This window comes from Arabidopsis thaliana, chromosome 5 (assembly GCF_000001735.4).
Source record: "Arabidopsis thaliana chromosome 5, partial sequence".
Classification (NCBI taxonomy): Eukaryota; Viridiplantae; Streptophyta; class Magnoliopsida; order Brassicales; family Brassicaceae; genus Arabidopsis; species Arabidopsis thaliana.
The window spans coordinates 12,342,792-12,361,299 of record NC_003076.8 but is presented as its reverse complement, the minus strand read 5'-3'; the positions used below and the strand labels follow the sequence as shown (position 1 = coordinate 12,361,299).

Below are 18,508 nucleotides of genomic sequence, written 5' to 3'. Positions count from 1 at the left end.
TAAAAATACATAAGCGAAAACCTAAAATACTCTTTCCGCCAACACTTAGTAAAATTCCACTAAAGCGCCACATGGAAAATTTGGGTTATTCCTTAGTCAAGAAAATCGAGTACTCTAAACACTCTATCTTGACCAAAAAAAAAAGAGTAAACACTCTATCTTCGAGCTCTCCGACGAAGGGATTCCCCGACGAAGTCCGGTCTCCGACGAATAAACTCAGACGACCATCGAGCTTCTTCATAGATCCGTCAATCTTCACCTCTGTTACCTGAAATCGAGTAAAAGGTAAGATTTCTAACTTGGTTTCATCCTTTACAAGTTCAATTCCTTCTAACTTTGGCTTTAGATTTCAGATTTCAGATTTAGGGTTTATCAAATCAATTTCATAGTTAGGATTACCAAACAATTAAGGGTTTTCAACTTATAAGTAAGGCTGCATATCAAATCGATTACAGATTTAGGGTTCAAACAATTTAGGGTTCTCAAATCGATTTCATACTTTAATAATCATCTCTGTTGGCAGGAATTTCTTGCAGGACAGCGCATAACCATCTCTTTATTCAAAAGGTTTAGTAATTTCTTAGTCTTATGAGTCGTTAATGTGTCTGTTAAAGAAAAATTAGTGTTAATGTGATTGTTTTGTGTATTACACATGTACTGTGTTGCTGCCTGAATTGTGGTGGATTGAATTACTCTGTGAACGGTTTTAAACAAGGGTAGCAGATAAAATGCTGGACAAGACATGGGTCCATCTATGCAGGTATGTTTTTTTTACATGTATAATTATCTGAATGTTTGGTTAGCTTGTTTGGTTTTTATTTTCTGGTTTTTATCTGATGTAGTTGGTCTCTTTCAATTGACATGTACTAAAGAACGGATCCTGCGTATGAGATTGGGGCTTGGAATTTTGTTCAATTGGTTTCTGCTGCTGTAGGCGGCAGTGACATGGTTATATGTCCATGTTCTGATTGTCGAAATGTAGATCGTCATTTAGGCAGTGTAGTAGTAGATCATCTAGTAAGAAAGGGAATGGATGAGGCTTACAAGAAAAGAATGGATTGGTATCATCATGGGGAAATTATTTCAGGGGATGCAGAAGACAACACTGTTAATGAGTGCAATGAAGAGATTTTAGAGTTGTATAGAGCTGCTGAATGTTTAGATGATGAGTTGGCTGATGATGTAGAGGGTGAGGCTGAGGATAAGAAAGAAGATGAGTTTCTAGCGAAGCTAGCAGATGCTGAAACTCCTTTATATCCTAGTTGTGCAAACCATAGCAAGCTTTCAGCCATTGTTTCATTGTATAGAATAAAGACTCAGAATGGATGGTCAGATAAAAGCTTCAATGATCTGCTGGAGACTTTGCCAAAAATGTTGCCTGCTGACAACGTTTTACATACATCAATGTATGATGTGAAGAAATTTCTTAAGTCGTTTGATATGGGGTATGAAAAGATTCATGCTTGTATTAATGACTGTTGTCTATTCAGGAAGAAGTTCAAGAAGCTTGATGCATGTCCGAAATGCAAAGCTTCGGGATGGAAACAGAACATGCACACTGGTCAGATAAAGAGAGGTGTGCCACAGAAAGTTCTAAGATACTTTCCCATTATTCCACGCCTGAAGAGGATGTTTAGGTCTGAGGTACAGGCCAAGGAACTAAGGTGGCATTCCACTAACAAGAGCAGCGATGGAAAGCTGCGGTACCCAGTAGATTCTGTGACTTGGGAGCAGGTTAATGCGAAATACCCTGCTTTTGCTCCTGAGGAAAGGAACATCCGTCTTGGTCTTTCTACTGATGGATTCAATCCTTTCAATATGAAGAACAGTACGTACAGTTGTTGGCCAGTGTTGTTAGTGAATTATAATATGGCTCCAGATCTTTGTATGAAGAAGGAAAACATAATGCTAACCTTGTTGATTCCTGGGCCGCAACAACCTGGTAATAGTATTGATGTTTACTTATAACCGTTGATAGAGGATCTAATCCATTTGTGGAATGAAGGAGAAGTGACCTATGATGCCTTCAGTAAGAGTACTTTCAACCTTAAAGCAATGCTTCTGTGGACTATCAGTGATTTTCCTGCTTATGGAAATCTAGCTGGATGCAACGTAAAAGGTAAGATGGGTTGTCCTTTATGTGGGAAGAACACTGACAGTATGTGGCTGCCTAACTGCAGAAAACATGTATATATGAGTCATCGCAAGGGTTTACCATCAAATCACAGCTATCAGAGTAAGAAATCATGGTTTGATGGAAAGGCTGAACATGGGAGAAAAGGAAGGATCTTAACTGGTCGTAATATCTCTATCATGCTTAGAAATTTCAAAAATGATTTTGGGAATATGAAAGAGAAAGGGAAGAAGAGAGTTAGGACTGGTTCTGTAATTGAGACATCATCAATTAGCGAGAGTGAAGACAGTGAATCAGATGAAGAGGAAGAAGTAGAACTAGACGAAGAGGAGTTGTCTAGATGGAAGAGAAGATCAATATTTTTCAAGTTACCTTATTGGGAGGTATGTTTGTATACTCTTTTCAATAAAATTATTACACCTTAGCAATTAAGTATGTTTACTATAAACTAATATCCATTGTCTATCATTGTATTTTACTAGGAACTGCCAGTTAGACACAACTTAGATGTGATGCACGTAGAGAGAAATGTGTGTGCAAGCATTGTTGCCACATTGTTGCATTGTGGGAAATCAAAGGATGGTTTAAAAACTCGCAAAGATCTACAACTGCTAGGCATTAGGAAAGGTTTGCATCCTACAGAAAGAGGAAAAAGAATATACCTTCCGCCGGCTCCTTGGTCTTTGTCAAAGCAAGAGAAGAAAGTCTTCTGCAAGCGGCTTTATGACTTTAAAGGGCCGGATGGCTACTGCTCTAACATATCAACTTGCATTTCATTGGCAGAGTGTAAAGTGATGGGTCTCAAATCACATGATTATCATGTGCTCATGCAACAACTACTTCAAGTAGCGGTTAGAGGTCTACTGCCTAAGGGTCCAAGGATTGCCATTATACGTTTAAGCGCTTTCTTCAATAAATTATGTCAAAGGGTTATTGATATGGAGCAGATTACAGTTTTGGAAACTGAAATTGTTGAAACTCTGTGTATGTTTGAGAGATTCTTTCCGCCTAGCTTTTTTGATATCATGGTGCACTTGTGTGTCCATCTTGGAAGAGAAGCAAGATTAGGTGGCCCAGTCCATTTTAAATGGATGTATCCTTTTGAGAGGTAAGGTTTCACATTATACAATAAATTAGCTTAAGTGTCTAAAACAATTTGATAGTCTGACTGCTTTACATGGCTTGCAGGTACATGAAAGTTATGAAAGATTATGTAAGGAATCCTGCCAGACCTGAGGGTTGCATAGCTGAGTCATATCTAGCAGACGAGTGTATGGAGTTTTGCCGTGCTTTCTTGAGGAAGAGTACAAGTGTTGAAGAAAAAAAAGTGAGGAACATCGAGTATGAGAATAACTCAATCTTAGAGGGTCGTCCAATATCTGCAGGTACCTCATTGATTCTAACTGACAGTGAGAAGAAAATAGCCCATCTTGCTGTTATTCAAAATACTGCAATGTTTGATCCTTATGTCGAGTATGTTATCCTCAACTTGTACTTTATCTACTTATTTGTATTATGCATTCAACTTGTAATTAATCTTTTTCTTTACAGCATGCATCTAGAGTTCCTACAAAACTCTAATGTCAGGTGCAGACGTGATGCAAGTGTGTTATGGAGTACTCATACTCATAATTTTGCAGATTGGTTGAAAAAACAGGTACATTGCTGTCTGCTGTATATTATATAATTCCATATTCATAGTAGACTAACTAACTTGTTGTTTGCTGTATATTAGATAAGTCTTGACTCGACAGAGCATGAAGATGTATTAAAATGGTTGGCATATGGTCCAAGGAACATTGCAAGGTCTTACAGTGGTTACATTGTGAATGGCCTTAGGTTTCACACGGATAAGGTTGATAGGCTTAGTCAGAATAGTGGAGTGTTTTATGAGGCAACAGCTATGTGTCGTTCTAGCGTGAAAGACACTTCACAAGTAGCTGATTGGGTTACATATTACGGGAGAGTCACAGACATCATTCTCCTAGATTACAATATATTCTATGTCCCAATTTTTAGATGTCAATGGGCAGTTAGAGGCAATGGAGTTAAGGTAGAAGATGGGTTTACTCTAGTCAACTTGTTTCAGAGTCAAGTTTCATTTGCCAGAGATCCATTCATATTAGCTTCTCAAGCGAAACAAATTTTTTATTCAAGGGAAGATGACTCATCTAACTAGTTTGTTGTTATGAGAGGTTCGTCTAGAAGATACAATGAGGAGGGAGAAGAGCTTGGTGATGTTGGGCCATTGCCATCAGTTGTTGATATGACTATAGAAGACCAGAATGATGAATCTCAGAATGCCCGAAGTGATAGTGAAGGCATTTATGTGTGATCTGTGTTTCCAAGTGTTCTAATTCCTTATATCATATTCAGCCATTGTTTACTATTTCGGTTATGATACCATATTTTGCTATTGGAAAATTGATATTGCTTGGCTGAGTCTTCATATGGTCTGTTATTTAACTGACTAATGACTCTGACTAATGGCTGCCTTCTTGGTTATTCATGTTTTATTGCGCTTTCAGGTGAGTGAAAATGGGTCGTCCCAAACAAGATACAAGGAAGAGGAAGAAGACGGCAAAAGATGTCGAGCCAGAGTACTTGGGTACAATTGAACCACCTGTGGAGACGATGGAAACAGATCAGCAGGACAAGCCAATGGAGTCAAATGATGGTGGTGAGCCTGCGATCCCTCAATCTAGTGCTAATATTGTTGATGGTCAGGAGCATTTGGTTGAAGAAGAGGATGAACCAGAGGGAGAAACCCAGACTAGCCAGGCTGCAGATCTAGTACAACAACAGCCGAAAAGACGCAGAGGACCAACAAAGATGAAAGACATCGCCAAGGATCCTAATTCTAGAATACGAGTTGACTTCACTGACCTTGGAGAACCATGTGGACCAGGATCAGTGAAGCTATCATCATACATAGGTTCTTTGGTAAGGGAACATGTTCCAGTTACAATTGAGGACTGGAGGAAGATTGGTGAAGAGCGCAGGACTGTCCTGTGGAAATCAGTTCAGGTGAATGTTTCTTTAATTTGTATGGTGTCTCTTATTTTGGTTAATTTACTGTCTTCTTCTTTTGAATGTAGGTAAGGTTTGAACTTGATGGAGAATATGAGAAGGCGCTGTTATCAAGAATATGGGATGTTTGTGGAGATCCTATAAATCAAGATTGGTCCGTGATGTGAATAATGCTGCTAATAACGCAGAGAGGATGAAGCTGAGACCAAAGAATATTTCTATTGCTGAATGGCGTAAATTTGTGAAGCTCAAAACTAGTCCAGAATTTCAGGTATTTGCTTTCTTAACAATTTAAACATATCTCTATTCAGATTGTACACTAATTAGTCATTATTTAGGTTTTGAGTGAACAATACAAGGAGAGAAGACGTAGTCAGATTCCTCACACTTGCAGCCGTAAAGAAATGGTTAGATTAGCTGAGGAACTGGTAAATTCAGACTTGCAGACGTGATTCCTCACATGCGTTTTGATTTGTTAATTAAGTATGATATAATTTTTTCCTGTTTTGACTTAGAAACAAGAAAGTTCAGAGCCATTTGAAGTAACAAGGCTCAAACTGTGGGTCAAATCACGGACCAAAAAGGATGGTACTGCAGTCAATACACTGGCAGCTGAAACAATTGTATGTACTCTAACTGTAAATACTACAATGTAATTCATTATCTTGTTTTTACATATGTTTTCATCTTACATATATGCAGAGGAAGGCAAATGAGCTCGTTGCGTCTGGAGATCCTTCATCGACATCAACAAATCCAAAAGAAGATCTCCTGACACAAGTGTTAGGACCTGACAAGCCAGGCAGACTGTGAGCTATGGGCAGAGGGATGAGTATGAGTAAACTAGCTTGTTTCCAAGTCAAGAACAAGCATATGGCTGAAATGCAAAAAAATCAATACCAATTGCAGAAACAGGTTCAAGACTTGCAAGAAGCACTTGCAAAATTAAATAATCAGGTAATAATTGCTTATGTTTTGTCAAGTTATTGTATTATGTACCTTACACTAATTGTATTTGGGGTGTTGGCTTTGAATTGACAGAGACATACTGAACCAGAAATTGGTGAAAACTCTGCCCTAGTGGTAAGTATATATTACTCTAGTCATTTGATAGTAACTAAGGAAAAATGGATTAACTTGTTTACTGAAATGATATTCATTTTGTAGAGTGTGAAAAATAGATCAAAACCTAGGTGTGTGTTGCATGATTGGGCTGGTGGTGATGACATTGTCGCTGAGGGAATTCTCCTGTCTTCAGATCGTAATGACTACCTAGACAATACTCCTTTAGGACCTGGAGCGTATAAGGTGTTGGTTGAAACTGCCTTTAAACCAGAAGCATCCCTTTGGAGACCTGTACCAAAGATGTTTACTATTGGAGAAGCAGTTGAAACAGTGATTGCCTGGTCTCAAAATTGTACTATTGTCTTAGATGATGAGATGACTGCAGACGACAGTGTTCCTAAGGTTAGAGATTTGATTATATCATAGGCAATAAAATTAATACCAATCATTCTTATATGTTTCATTCCTTTTCAGAGTCCAAGTACAGATTCTGTCAACAAATGCAGACTACTAGACTAGTGTAAAGATGATGAAGAAATTGTAGCAGAAGGTCGTTGGCAAACAAAAGATAGACACGCACTGGTTAATGGACTTCCCATAGGACAGAGAGCTGTTAAGATTTTCATCGACCAAGTGTTAGAACCTGAAACCTTTCTGTGGAGGCCAACTCTAGATCTGTCAACACTAGATGATTGTTTAAAGTCTTTTGTGGCATGGCCTGTCAACAGAGTTATTTTCTACGGATTAAACATTGAGACGCCAGATGGTTCAGTCTCCCTGCATCAACAGTCTACATCAACACCGCCAGCTCCTGTTAAGAAAACAAAGGTCAACTCACAATCCTCTTCACAGACACACACTCAGAAGTCTCAGGTAATTAACTTTTTCTTATAATGGATGCATTAAGTTCTGTAGTTTTGATTGTTTAATTTATGACAAGTTTCTTTTGTCAAACAGAGAAGCATTCCTATAGAAGTGGTTGGGAAGGAAAATCAGAAGTGTATGTTGATGGATATTACAGGACTGAAGAGGGTTGTGGCTGAAGGACGTTGGTCTTCAAATGATCCTGACATGAAAGTACACTATAAGCCTCTAGGACCAAATGGAGTTCGCGTTTGGGTGGATGTAGTCAGGGAAAATGACGCAGAGGTCTGGAGGCCTTCTGATGCTGTTGAGTGCATGGAAGATGCATTGGGTACCACTGTAGCATGGCCTGTTGACAAAGTGGTGCTTGTCTAAGTTGAAGTAAGAAGCATTTTGTACTTTAATTTATATATTCATGTTGGGTTTATTCTAGCTTTTGTAATGAGAATTTGATACTTGACTATGGATCACTGATGACATGTTTGATACTTGTTGTAATGGTTTGATGATATTTATGATAATGACTTCTATCTTAGTTATTTAAGTGTTTTGAATATATAACAGCAATTGAATCCCAGCAATTGAAATCAGAAAATATGTAGCATAATGAGCTGAATAATAATAAATTGTATATAGAGAACTTAGCCAAATAATGGAGCTACGTAATTCAAGATTATATTAAAATTATTACGCTACAGATTAATACATTATAACAAAAATCAGTTGTCACAAAAGAAAATATTATAATGATAACAATTTGCTATTAAATAATATAAAATAGCAAAACCTAATTGCTATATATTAGTAATAAATAGCGAAATTTTGTGCTACTATAAGTATTTCAATAATAAACACAATTCGCTATTATATGTGTATTTTTAATAGCATGTCTAAAAAGCGCTATTGTAGGTCACCACCCTAAGATAGCTCCGGCAAACACAGCATTTATGAATCCGGATATTATAGCGTTTTCGGTGTGTTAATAATACCCATATTTCTTGTAGTGGTGAATTCGGATATCTCATTCCATAGTCTTACAGTTCTCGACTTGGAGAAGAATTTTGCCAAGAAGGCCTTTTTGCAGTCATCCCAGGTCGTGATTGAATTCTGGGTTAGCGTCTTTTCCCCAAGATGGGCTTTATCTCCAAGTGAGAATGGAAACAAGCAAAACTTGAAACCATTTTCACTAACTCCATTGATTTTAGTTAGGCCACAGAGCCTTTCAAATTCGTCAAGATGATTGAGCGGATCCTCCATTGGCAGGCCATAAAACTTGTTCCCATGAACCATTGCATTGAGACCGGTTTTGAACTCAAAGTTGTAATTCTATACTGGAGGTGGAACAATTCCATGATGCTGGTTGTGGTTGTGTGGAATGTCAACAACACCAATGTTGGTAGGTTGCTCTTGCTCATCTACAAAGTTAGCCATTGTGTCGTTGTCTTGTCTGTTTTGTCAGTTGGCGAGCAATACGATCGATGTTATCGTTGAATAGGAGGTTCTGATTTCCTTGTGACCGTGTATGCATGCAACAGATAGCAGCCTGGCTATAACAGACGAATCAGAGATGCGTCTGTAAAGCAGGTTGCAAGGTACCTGAAACAAAAAGACATAAAAGGCACAATGTTAGTAACTTGTGTAACAAAAACGAACTTGATCTTAACGTTTCCAAGGATCTCAAATATAGCAAAAAAACACCAAACTGGCAACGGCGCCAAATTGATAGTAGGATTTTTACTCAATTAATCCTAAAACACTATCCTATCGTTGTAGTATTTTAGGTTGTCAATCCAATCTGGTGTGATGCAAACAGATGAGATATGATTAGAAAGCTCTAAGTCAAGCCAAGCAGAGAGTTGGTTGGTTTTAACAGTCCTAGTATGCAATAACAGAAATGAAATGAAACTAAAAGCAGAAATGGCAATAACAGGCCGGTGAATAACAAAGCAGAAATGATGACAGGCAGTCAAATAGGTAAACGATTCCTAAGGATGGGGTAATCGAATAGTGTGGTCTCCTTAATCTATTCAGGCGGTTGAAAAAACTTCATAGAAGCTATCCCTAGACAAACAAATTCAACAACAGATTAATTCACTCCCGTGATAGAAATCTTCAAGAAAAGCTAGACACTAACCTAATTCCCATTAGCGATCTCTAACTAAGCAGGCAATATCGAATCAACTTGTTAAAGCCAATACCCTCTCTACAGCCAATCCCTTGGGGTAGACGCAGATATCTCTGGAATTAATAGATCCAACGTCCATTAAACGCCTTCTAAGTGCTGGACGTCTGGATTCATATTCCACATTAGCCAGTGAAACAAGCAATAAGCGCAACTAATCTAGAAGGGATTCTAGTATTCTAAACTCAACCACCTAAAACGACCAAGTAAACCACAACTAATCTATCCCATCCTCAGAAATACGGTTCACTACTCAGACATAATCAAAGACAATATTAAAGCAACGATTGAAAATATGATAACAGAAATGATGAAAGACTTAAACGAAAACTAAATATCAAATACTTGAAAGTGAAAATACAAAGTCGCATGAGAAACACTGCGACTATGAAAGTTGCAAAATGTAAAAGTGGATGAAAAACGGAATTTCCTAGGAAAACCCTAAGAGGCTACTTATATAAGGGAAAATGAAACAAATAAGGAAACTAGATATATAGCAAATCTTCACGTCATGACCCTGCGATCGAATGTGACATTGGCATCTGATGGGCTGAAATGAGCTTCCATGTGATAGAGTGCGTCATTGATCAAACTGGGCTTAAGGGACTCCGCCTTGCGATCGAGTGGTATGCAGGGAAAACGATATTGAATGGTCCAGCGACCCTACGATAGAGTGCGATCGAGTGGATGTCATGAGGTGGTGATCGAGTGGTTGCTTTGGCTTCTCTTCTCTTCTTCGTTCTCAGCTTGTCTGGTTGAGTGCAGAACGAGCGGATAAGCCTCCTGGTGATCGAGTGGTGATCGTGTGGTTCTGATGGGGTGATTCCTACGGCTTCGCGATTGAGTGAAACTGAGCTGCTAGCTTCTCCGGGGTTGCGATAGAGTGATTTGCCCTGGCAGGACTCCGAGGCTGCAATAGAGTACTTTTGTTGCAGGCGTCATTGGGCATTCGGACTTTATGTTCTGTTTCTCCTCTGTTTGAACTCCAAAAGCATCAAAAGTACCTAAAAACAACCATATATGCAATGCACATACAATCCTAATGCAAAATCGTCCTAAGTATGCAAAACACACTAAAACAACTCCTAATGAGATGAAACGTGGATGAAACAATGACAAAGTGGTGCAGGGAATGCCTAAATCATGCAAATTATAGACATATCACAACGCAACAGCCCTATAATGTATTCACGCCATCCGTCACCACGAATTTGATCTTATTCGTGGCCGTATTGACAACAACAAGATCAATTCTATCTTAGGTATGTTTTTATTTATTTTGTTTTGTTAAAGCAATTGGTGGTTTTAGGTTTTTGTTTTAAGGAAGATGCGAATGGAGATTAATATCATGGAATTTGACCAGACTAAGCCAAGTAAGGCCGATGTTAAGCAAGGAGAAAGACCATCTGGTTAGTCACCACCACCAAGGTGACATTGTTCTTAATCTATCTAATAAGTGTGTATTTTGCATGTTTTGAGCATCTATTTGTCATTATTTTAGCATCATATCATCACTGTTTTATACCATTTCACATCATTTGTCATAACTTTGCATGTTTAGGATAGTTTTGCATGCATATTGCATATTTGCGTTGATTTCAGGTGATTTGGAGCTGTTGACGAGCTATCTGGAAGAAGAGGACCTGATCATGACAAACCACTCGACCAAGAGGTCGAGTAGGAGCTTCAAGATCTCAAGAGACCACTCGACCCCCTGGTCGAGCAGAGGACATCACCACTTCACTTCACCACTCGACCACGAGGTCGAGTGCCCTCATCTCCATCACCAGACCATCACTCGATCACATCACTCGACCATGAGGTCGAGTGTCTTCACCTCCATCATCAGACCACCACTCGACCTCGTCACTCAACCTGGAAGTCGAGTATCTTCTGACACCACTCGATCACATCACTCGACCCCCAGGCCGAGTGACTTCATCCCATTGCCAGACCTCTACTCGACCTTATCACTCTACCTGGATGTCGAGTATCACCATCACCACCACTCGACTGCATACTCGATGACAAGCTTCAGAGCCTTCTTCATTCCGCACTCAACCAGACACTCGAGCAAAAGGAAGAAAAGAAGACTCCAGCTATTCACTCGACCTCTCACTCGACCACGTGGGTCGAGTACAGTTCTTAACCCGTCCCAATACTTCGTCGTTTTGAGTATTAGAGTTTCGGGATATTTGGCTATAAGTAGCATGTACTTCACATTTTCGCAGACAAGAAGTTTTTTATCTAGTTTTATTTCCGCAGACCTTGTGTTCTAGACTTTTTGTAATCCGAATTTCTCTTTATCTATTCAGTATTCAGTATTCAGTTTCTGTTCTTGATTTCGTTTACTGTTGTTCATTCTGTTATCATCCTGCTGTTACATTGTTGTTATCATGTTTTCAATTTGTTCAACGTTTATGCTTTCTGTTATGATGTCTGAGTAGTGAATAGGTTTCTGAGGATGGGTTAGAGTAGTGTAGAATTCTCAGTATGCTAGGTGATTGAGTATTGGTTGATAGATCCCTTCTGGATTAGTTGTTCTTAATGCCTATTGCTTTCTAATCAACTGGAATTTGAGCCCAGATATTTCCGCGCCCAAAAGGTGTTCGATGAAATGTCTGAACCACTAATTCCAGAGATTCGTGACCCTGTACCAAGGTATTGGTTGCAGGGAGCGTTTTGGCTTTAACTTGTTGATTTGTAATGCCTGTTAGGTTAGCTCTCGTCAATGGTGATTGAGTCTGGGACTAGGTTAGCTTGAGAGTCTCTGTTGCGGTGGCACTTAGATTTGGTTAATGAAGTTGTTGTCTAGGGTTAATTTATTGAACATGTCAATCACCTGTAAACTGAGGAAACGAAACTACTCAATTACCCCATCCTTAGAAATTCTTTATCTGATTGATTTTATTGTTTACTCTACTGCTGTGTACTGCATCCTGTCATCTGTTGCTTAGTTTCTGCAATTCTTTACTGTTACTCGACCTGATACTCGACCACCCAGTTGTTTGGCAACAGACTGTGCAGTCGAGTATCCCTGTTACATTATTTTTCTGTTACTCGACCTGTCACTCGACCACACCCAGTGCTCTGCAACGAGTTGTGTTGGTCGAGTGTTTATTTGTTTCTGCTTGATAATCTGTTTTCTGCATGTTCACTTAGGACTGTTAGAACGCACCAAAACCTGTTATTGCTTGGCTTGACTTAGTGACTTCTGATCACATCTTGATTGTTGCTTGAGATGCACCACGTGATCACCGTCAGAAGAAGGGAATTGCACCTCCTGCTATCCAGAACAACAACTTCGAGATTAAGAGTGGTCTCATGTCGATGATTCAGGGGAACAAATTCCATGGTCTGCCAATGGAGGATCCACTCGACCACCTTGATGAATTCGATAGGCTCTGCAACCTAACAAAGATCAATGGTGTCAGTGTAGACGGATTCAAGCTCCGTTTGTTCCCATTCTCCTTGGGCGACAAAGCACACATCTGGGAGAAGAATCTGCCCCATGACTCAATCACAACCTAGGATGATTGCAAGAAGGCTTTTCTATCAAAGTTCTTCTCCAATGCCAGAACTGCAAGACTCAGAAATGAGATTTCTGGTTTCTCACAGAAGACTGGTGAAAGCTTCTGTGAAGCATGGGAGCGTTTCAAGGGTTACACCAACCAATGCCCTCATCATGGCTTTACTAAAGCCTCTCTGCTCAGCACTCTTTACAGAGGAGTCCTACCACGCATCAGAATGCTTCTGAATACCGCCAGCAATGGGAATTTCCAGAACAAGGATGTTGAAGAAGGCTGGGAATTGGTTGAGAACCTTGCTCAATCAGATGGCAATTACAACGAGGACTGAGATAGGACCGTCAGAGGAACAGCTGACTCTGATGACAAACACAGGAAGGATATCAAAGCGCTGAATGACAAGCTGGACATGATTCTTCTTAGCCAGCAGAAGCATGTGCACTTCCTTGTTGATGACGAGCAGTATCAAGTCCAAGATGGGGAGGGTAACCAGTTGGAAGAAGTCAGCTACATCAACAACAATCAGGGTGGCTACAAAGGATACAACAACTTCAAAGCCAACAATCCCAACCTCTCCTACCGCAGCACCAACGTTGCTAATCCTCAGGATCAGGTGTATCCTCCGCAGCAACAACAAGGTCAGAACAAACCTTTTGTTCCCTACAACCAAGGTTTCGTTCCTAAGCACCAATTTCAGGGGAACTACCAGCAACCACCACCATCTAGGTTTGCACATCAGCAAAACCAAGGTCCTGCTGCTCCTTAGGCTGATATGAAACAAATGCTACAACAGCTGCTTCACGGGCAAGCCTCTAGCTCCATGGAGATGGCAAAGAAGATATCTGAGTTACATAATAAGTTGGACTGTAGCTACAATGATCTCAATGTCAAGATGGAAACACTGAATACCAAAGTCCGATACTTAGAGGGACATTCTGCATCTTCTTCAGCTCCAAAACAGACAAGCCAACTACCAGGCAAAGCAGTTCAGAATCCAAAAGAATATACTCATGCTATCGCACTGCGTAGTGGAAAAGCACTTCCAACTAGGGAGGAACCAAAGACGGTCACTAAGGACAGTGAAGATCAAGATGGGGAGGATTTAAGTCTCGAGAAAGATCAAGCTGACAAACCACTCGAGCAACCACTCGACCAGTCACTCGAGCAACCACTCGACCTGTCACTCGAGCGACCACTCGATCTGCCACTCGACAACGTTACTCGACCTGCAACTCGACCTATCGTCCCAGCAGCATCACCAACTTCTCCAAAACCAGTTGCTGTTAAAAACAAAGAAAAGGTCTTTGTCCCTCCTCCCTACAAACCGCAGCTTCCATTTCTTGGCCGTCACAAGAAAGCGTTGACAGATAAATATAGAGCTATGTTTGCCAAGAATATTAAGGAGGTTGAGTTGCGGATACATCTTGTTGACGCTCTAGCGCTAATCCTAGACTCTCACAAGTTTTTGAAAGACTTGATCGTGGAGAGAATTCAAGAAGTGCAAGGGATGGTGGTATTGAGTCATGAATGCAGTGCTATCATACAGAAGAATATCATTCCTAAGAAGCTTAGTGATCCTGGTTCATTCACTCTACCATGCTCTTTAGGTCCATTGGCTTTCAATAGATGCCTATGCGATTTAGGAGCATCAGTCAGTCTCATGCCGCTCTATGTCGCCAAAAGATTGGGGTTCACTCAATACAAGTCCTGCAGTATATCCCTCATCCTAGCTGATAGATCAGTAAGGATCCCTCATGGTTTGCTCGAAAACCTCCCAATCAGGATCGGTGCTGTGGAGATACCAACTTACTTTGTAGTCCTGGAGATGGATGAAGAGCCTAAGGACCCTTTGATTCTAGGGAGACCTTTCTTAGCCACTGCAGGAGCTATGATTGATGTCAAGAAAGGGAAAATTAATCTAAACCTTGGCAAAGACTTTAGGATGACCTTTGATGTCAAAGACGCGATGAAGAAACCTACCATAGAAGGGCAACTCTTTTGGATCGAAGAAATGGATCAGTTAGCCGATGAATTACTGGAAGAGCTGGCAGAAGAAGATCATCTTAACAGTGCTTTAACCAAAAGTGGTGAAGATGGGTTTCTGCATTTGGAAACATTGGGATACCAGAAGCTGATAGACTCCCATAAAGCGATGGAAGAATCAGAACCTTTTGAGGAATTGAATGGACCAGCAACGGAGGTAATGGTAATGAGCGAAGAAGGGTCAACTCGAGTTCAACCTGCACTCTCGAGGACGTACACGACCTTGTCTGCCAACGAATATGGGGAGCCGATCATTCCAACTTCAGATGACTGGTCTGAACTTAAGGCACTGAAGGTTGATCTCAAACCACTTCCTAAAGGTCTAAGGTACGCATTCCTTGGTACAAACTCTACTTACCATGTGATCATTAATGCTGAGTTAAATAGTGATGAAGTGAGCCTGCTATTATCTGACCTTAGAAAGTATAGGAGAGCGATTGGTTATTCATTATCCGACATTAAGGGAATTTCACCTAGTTTATGCAACCATAGGATCCATCTTGAAAACGAATCCTATTCAAGCATTGAACCACAGAGGAGGTTAAATCCCAATTTGAAAGAAGTAGTAAAAAAAGAAATTTTGAAACTGCTTGATGCTGGTGTCATTTACCCTATCTTTGATAGTACTTGGGTTTCTCCAGTGCATTGCGTCCCTAAAAAGGGTGGAATGACTGTTGTTAAAAATGAAAAGGATGAACTGATCCCTATTAGAACTATAACTGGTCATAGAATGTGCATTGATTATAGGAAGTTGAATGTTGCATCTAGGAAAGATCATTTTCCTTTACCATTCATTGACCAAATGCTCGAATGTTTAGCTAATCATCCATACAATTGCTTTTTTGATGGATACAGTGGTTTCTTTCAAATACCAATTCACCCTAATGATCAAGAAAAAACCACTTTCACATGTCCTTATGGAACTTTTGCTTATAAGAGAATGCCATTTGGTTTATGCAATGCTCCTGCAACATTTCAGAGGTGTATGACCTCTATATTTTCAGACTTAATCGAGGAGATGGTGGAGGTTTTCATGGACAATTTTTCGGTCTATGGCCCCTCTTTCTCCTCATGTTTGTTGAATCTTGGTAGGGTATTGACCAGGTGCGAAGAGACGAATCTTGTTCTCAATTGGGAAAAGTATCATTTCATGGTGAAGGAAGGCATAGTGCTGGGTCACAAGATATCAGAGAAGGGTATAGAGGTTGACAAAGGAAAAGTTGAACTGATGATGCAGTTGCAGCCACCAAAAATGGTGAAGGACATGAGAAGTTTCCTAGGTCATGCTGGGTTCTACAGAGGATTCATTAAAGACTTCTCCAAGATAGCCCGGCCGTTAACCAGACTATTGTGCAAGGAAACCGAATTTGAATTCGATGAAGACTGCCTCAAATCCTTTCAAACCATCAAGGATGCTTTGGTATCTGCTCCGGTTGTTCGAGCGCCTAATTGGGACTATCCATTTGAGATCATGTGTGATGCATCAGATTACGCAGTAGTTGCTGTTTTAGGCCAGAAAATAGACAAGAAGCTTCATGTCATATATTACGCCAGCCGAACGTTGGATGACGCTCAGGGAAGATATGCAACAACTGAGAAGGAGCTTCTAGCTGTTGTATTCGCATTTGAGAAGTTCAGAATCTATTTGGTTGGATCAAAGGTAACTGTCTATACAGACCATGCAGTTTTGAGGTATCTGTATGCCAAGAAGGATACTAAACCACGACTGTTGAGATGGATACTTTTATTGCAAGAGTTTGACATGGAGATAGTAGATAAGAAAGGCATTGAAAATGGTGCAACTGACCATCTGTCAAGGATGAGAATTGAAGAACCCCTTCCAATAGACGATTCAATGCCAGAAGAGCAGCTCATGGTTGTAGAGTTCTTCGGAAGGAGCTACAGTGGGAAAGAGTTCCACCAACTGAATGTTGTTGAAGGAGAATCTCCACGGTATGCTGATCACGTCAATTACTTGGCGTGCGGAGTAGAGCCTCCCAACCTGACAAGTTATGAAAGGAAGAAGTTTTTCAGAGACATACACCATTACTACTGGGATGAGCCTTATCTTTACACTCTCTGTAAAGATAAGATCTACAGGAGATGTGTCTCAGAAGATGAAGTGGAAGGTATCATGCTGCATTGCCATGGCTCAGCATATGGTGGTCACTTCGCGACGTTCAAGACAGTATCCAAATTTCTTCAAGCAGGCTTTTGGTGGCCAACAATGTTTAAGGACGCTCAGGAGTTTGTTTCAAAGTGTGATTCATGCAAGAGAAAAGGCAACATCAGCAGAAGAAATGAGATGCCTCAGAATCCAATCTTGGAAGTTGAGATCTTTGATGTATGGGGGATTGATTTTATGGGTCCATTCCCATCTTCATACGGTAATAAATATATACTGGTCGCCGTAGACTATGTATCAAAGTGGGTCGAAGCTATTGCTAGTCCTACCTAGATGCAAAAGTTGTGCTGAAGCTGTTCAAGACCATAATCTTCCCAAGATTTGGAGTTCCCTGGGTAGTAATCAGTGATGGCGGGAAGCATTTCATCAACAAGGTTTTTGAGAACCTCTTGAAGAAGCATGGAGTAAAGCACAAGCTCGCCACTCCTTATCATCCACAGACAAGCGGGCAGGTTGAGATCTCCAATAGGGAGATAAAAACAATTCTGGAAAAGACTGTTGGGATTACAAGGAAAGACTGGTCTACAAAGCTAGATGATGCATTATGGGCTTACAGGACAGCCTTCAAGACCCCCATTGGTACAACTCCTTTCAATCTTCTCTATGGAAAATCATGTCATCTACCCGTTGAGCTCGAGTACAAAGCAATGTGGGCGATAAAACTTCTGAACTTTGACATAAAAACTGCTAAGGAGAAGCGATTGATCCAACTTAGTGACCTCGATGATATCCGTCTAGAAGCTTATGAGAGTTCTAAAATCTACAAGGAGAGAACCAAGCTTTTCCATGACAAGAAGATCATCACTAAGGATTTCCAGATTGGTGATCAGGTGCTGCTATTCAACTCTCGCTTGAAACTCTTTCCAGGAAAACTTAAATCCAGATGGTCTGGCCCCTTCTGCATCACTGAGGTCCGTCCTTATGGAGCAGTCACTCTAGCTGGTAAGAGTGGAGACTTTACAGTAAATGGTCAAAGGCTCAAGAAATACTTAGCAGGCCAAATCCTTCCAGAGGTGACATCGGTCATCTCCAGGAACTTCTTGATGATTAAAGGAGTAAAGGAGTCAAGCTAATGACTTTAAACAAGCTTACTTGGGAGGAAGTCCCATGACTATCTCTGTAAATAATTTTTTATTTTCTCGTTATTTTTTATTTGTCTTGGTTATGTTTGTGGTTCTCAGGAACAAAGGAACAATATGGAGATAGAGTAAAAATTCAAAACTTTTACTCTACAGAAGACCTGAAGATCGAGTGTACAGCCCGTTGGAGTACAAAATTTTGAAATTCTTCTGTTGCACCTGGAGACCTTGCACTCGAGTACATTGGTCGATCAACAGAGTGTGGGCCACGCGCTGAGGATAAGCTGGAGAGAGAATCTAAAACTCAACTTACACCACTCATTTTGAAAAATCACTCGACTTCACAAAATCCACTCGACCTATCTCTTTTCATTTCACCACCGACACTCTAATCTCTCT

The 18,508-nt window shown here is 40.3% G+C and overlaps 5 pseudogenes across 5 annotated transcripts in view; 3 read left to right on the top strand and 2 right to left on the bottom strand.

Moving 5' to 3' along the window:
• AT5G32690 overlaps window positions 1-18,508 on the bottom strand; it is a 58,519-nt pseudogene that overhangs the window by 29,502 nt on the left and 10,509 nt on the right. The window lies entirely within an intron of this gene.
• AT5G32825 lies at window positions 729-7,459 on the top strand (annotated as a pseudogene; the record flags this gene model as incomplete). The annotated part of the gene is made up of 1 exon: window positions 729-7,459.
• AT5G32800 lies at window positions 8,084-8,621 on the bottom strand (annotated as a pseudogene; the record flags this gene model as incomplete). The annotated part of the gene is made up of 1 exon: window positions 8,084-8,621.
• On the top strand, window positions 10,658-11,554 carry AT5G32775 (annotated as a pseudogene; the record flags this gene model as incomplete). The annotated part of the gene is made up of 2 exons: window positions 10,658-10,703; window positions 10,878-11,554.
• On the top strand, window positions 12,367-18,075 carry AT5G32750 (annotated as a pseudogene; the record flags this gene model as incomplete). The annotated part of the gene is made up of 1 exon: window positions 12,367-18,075.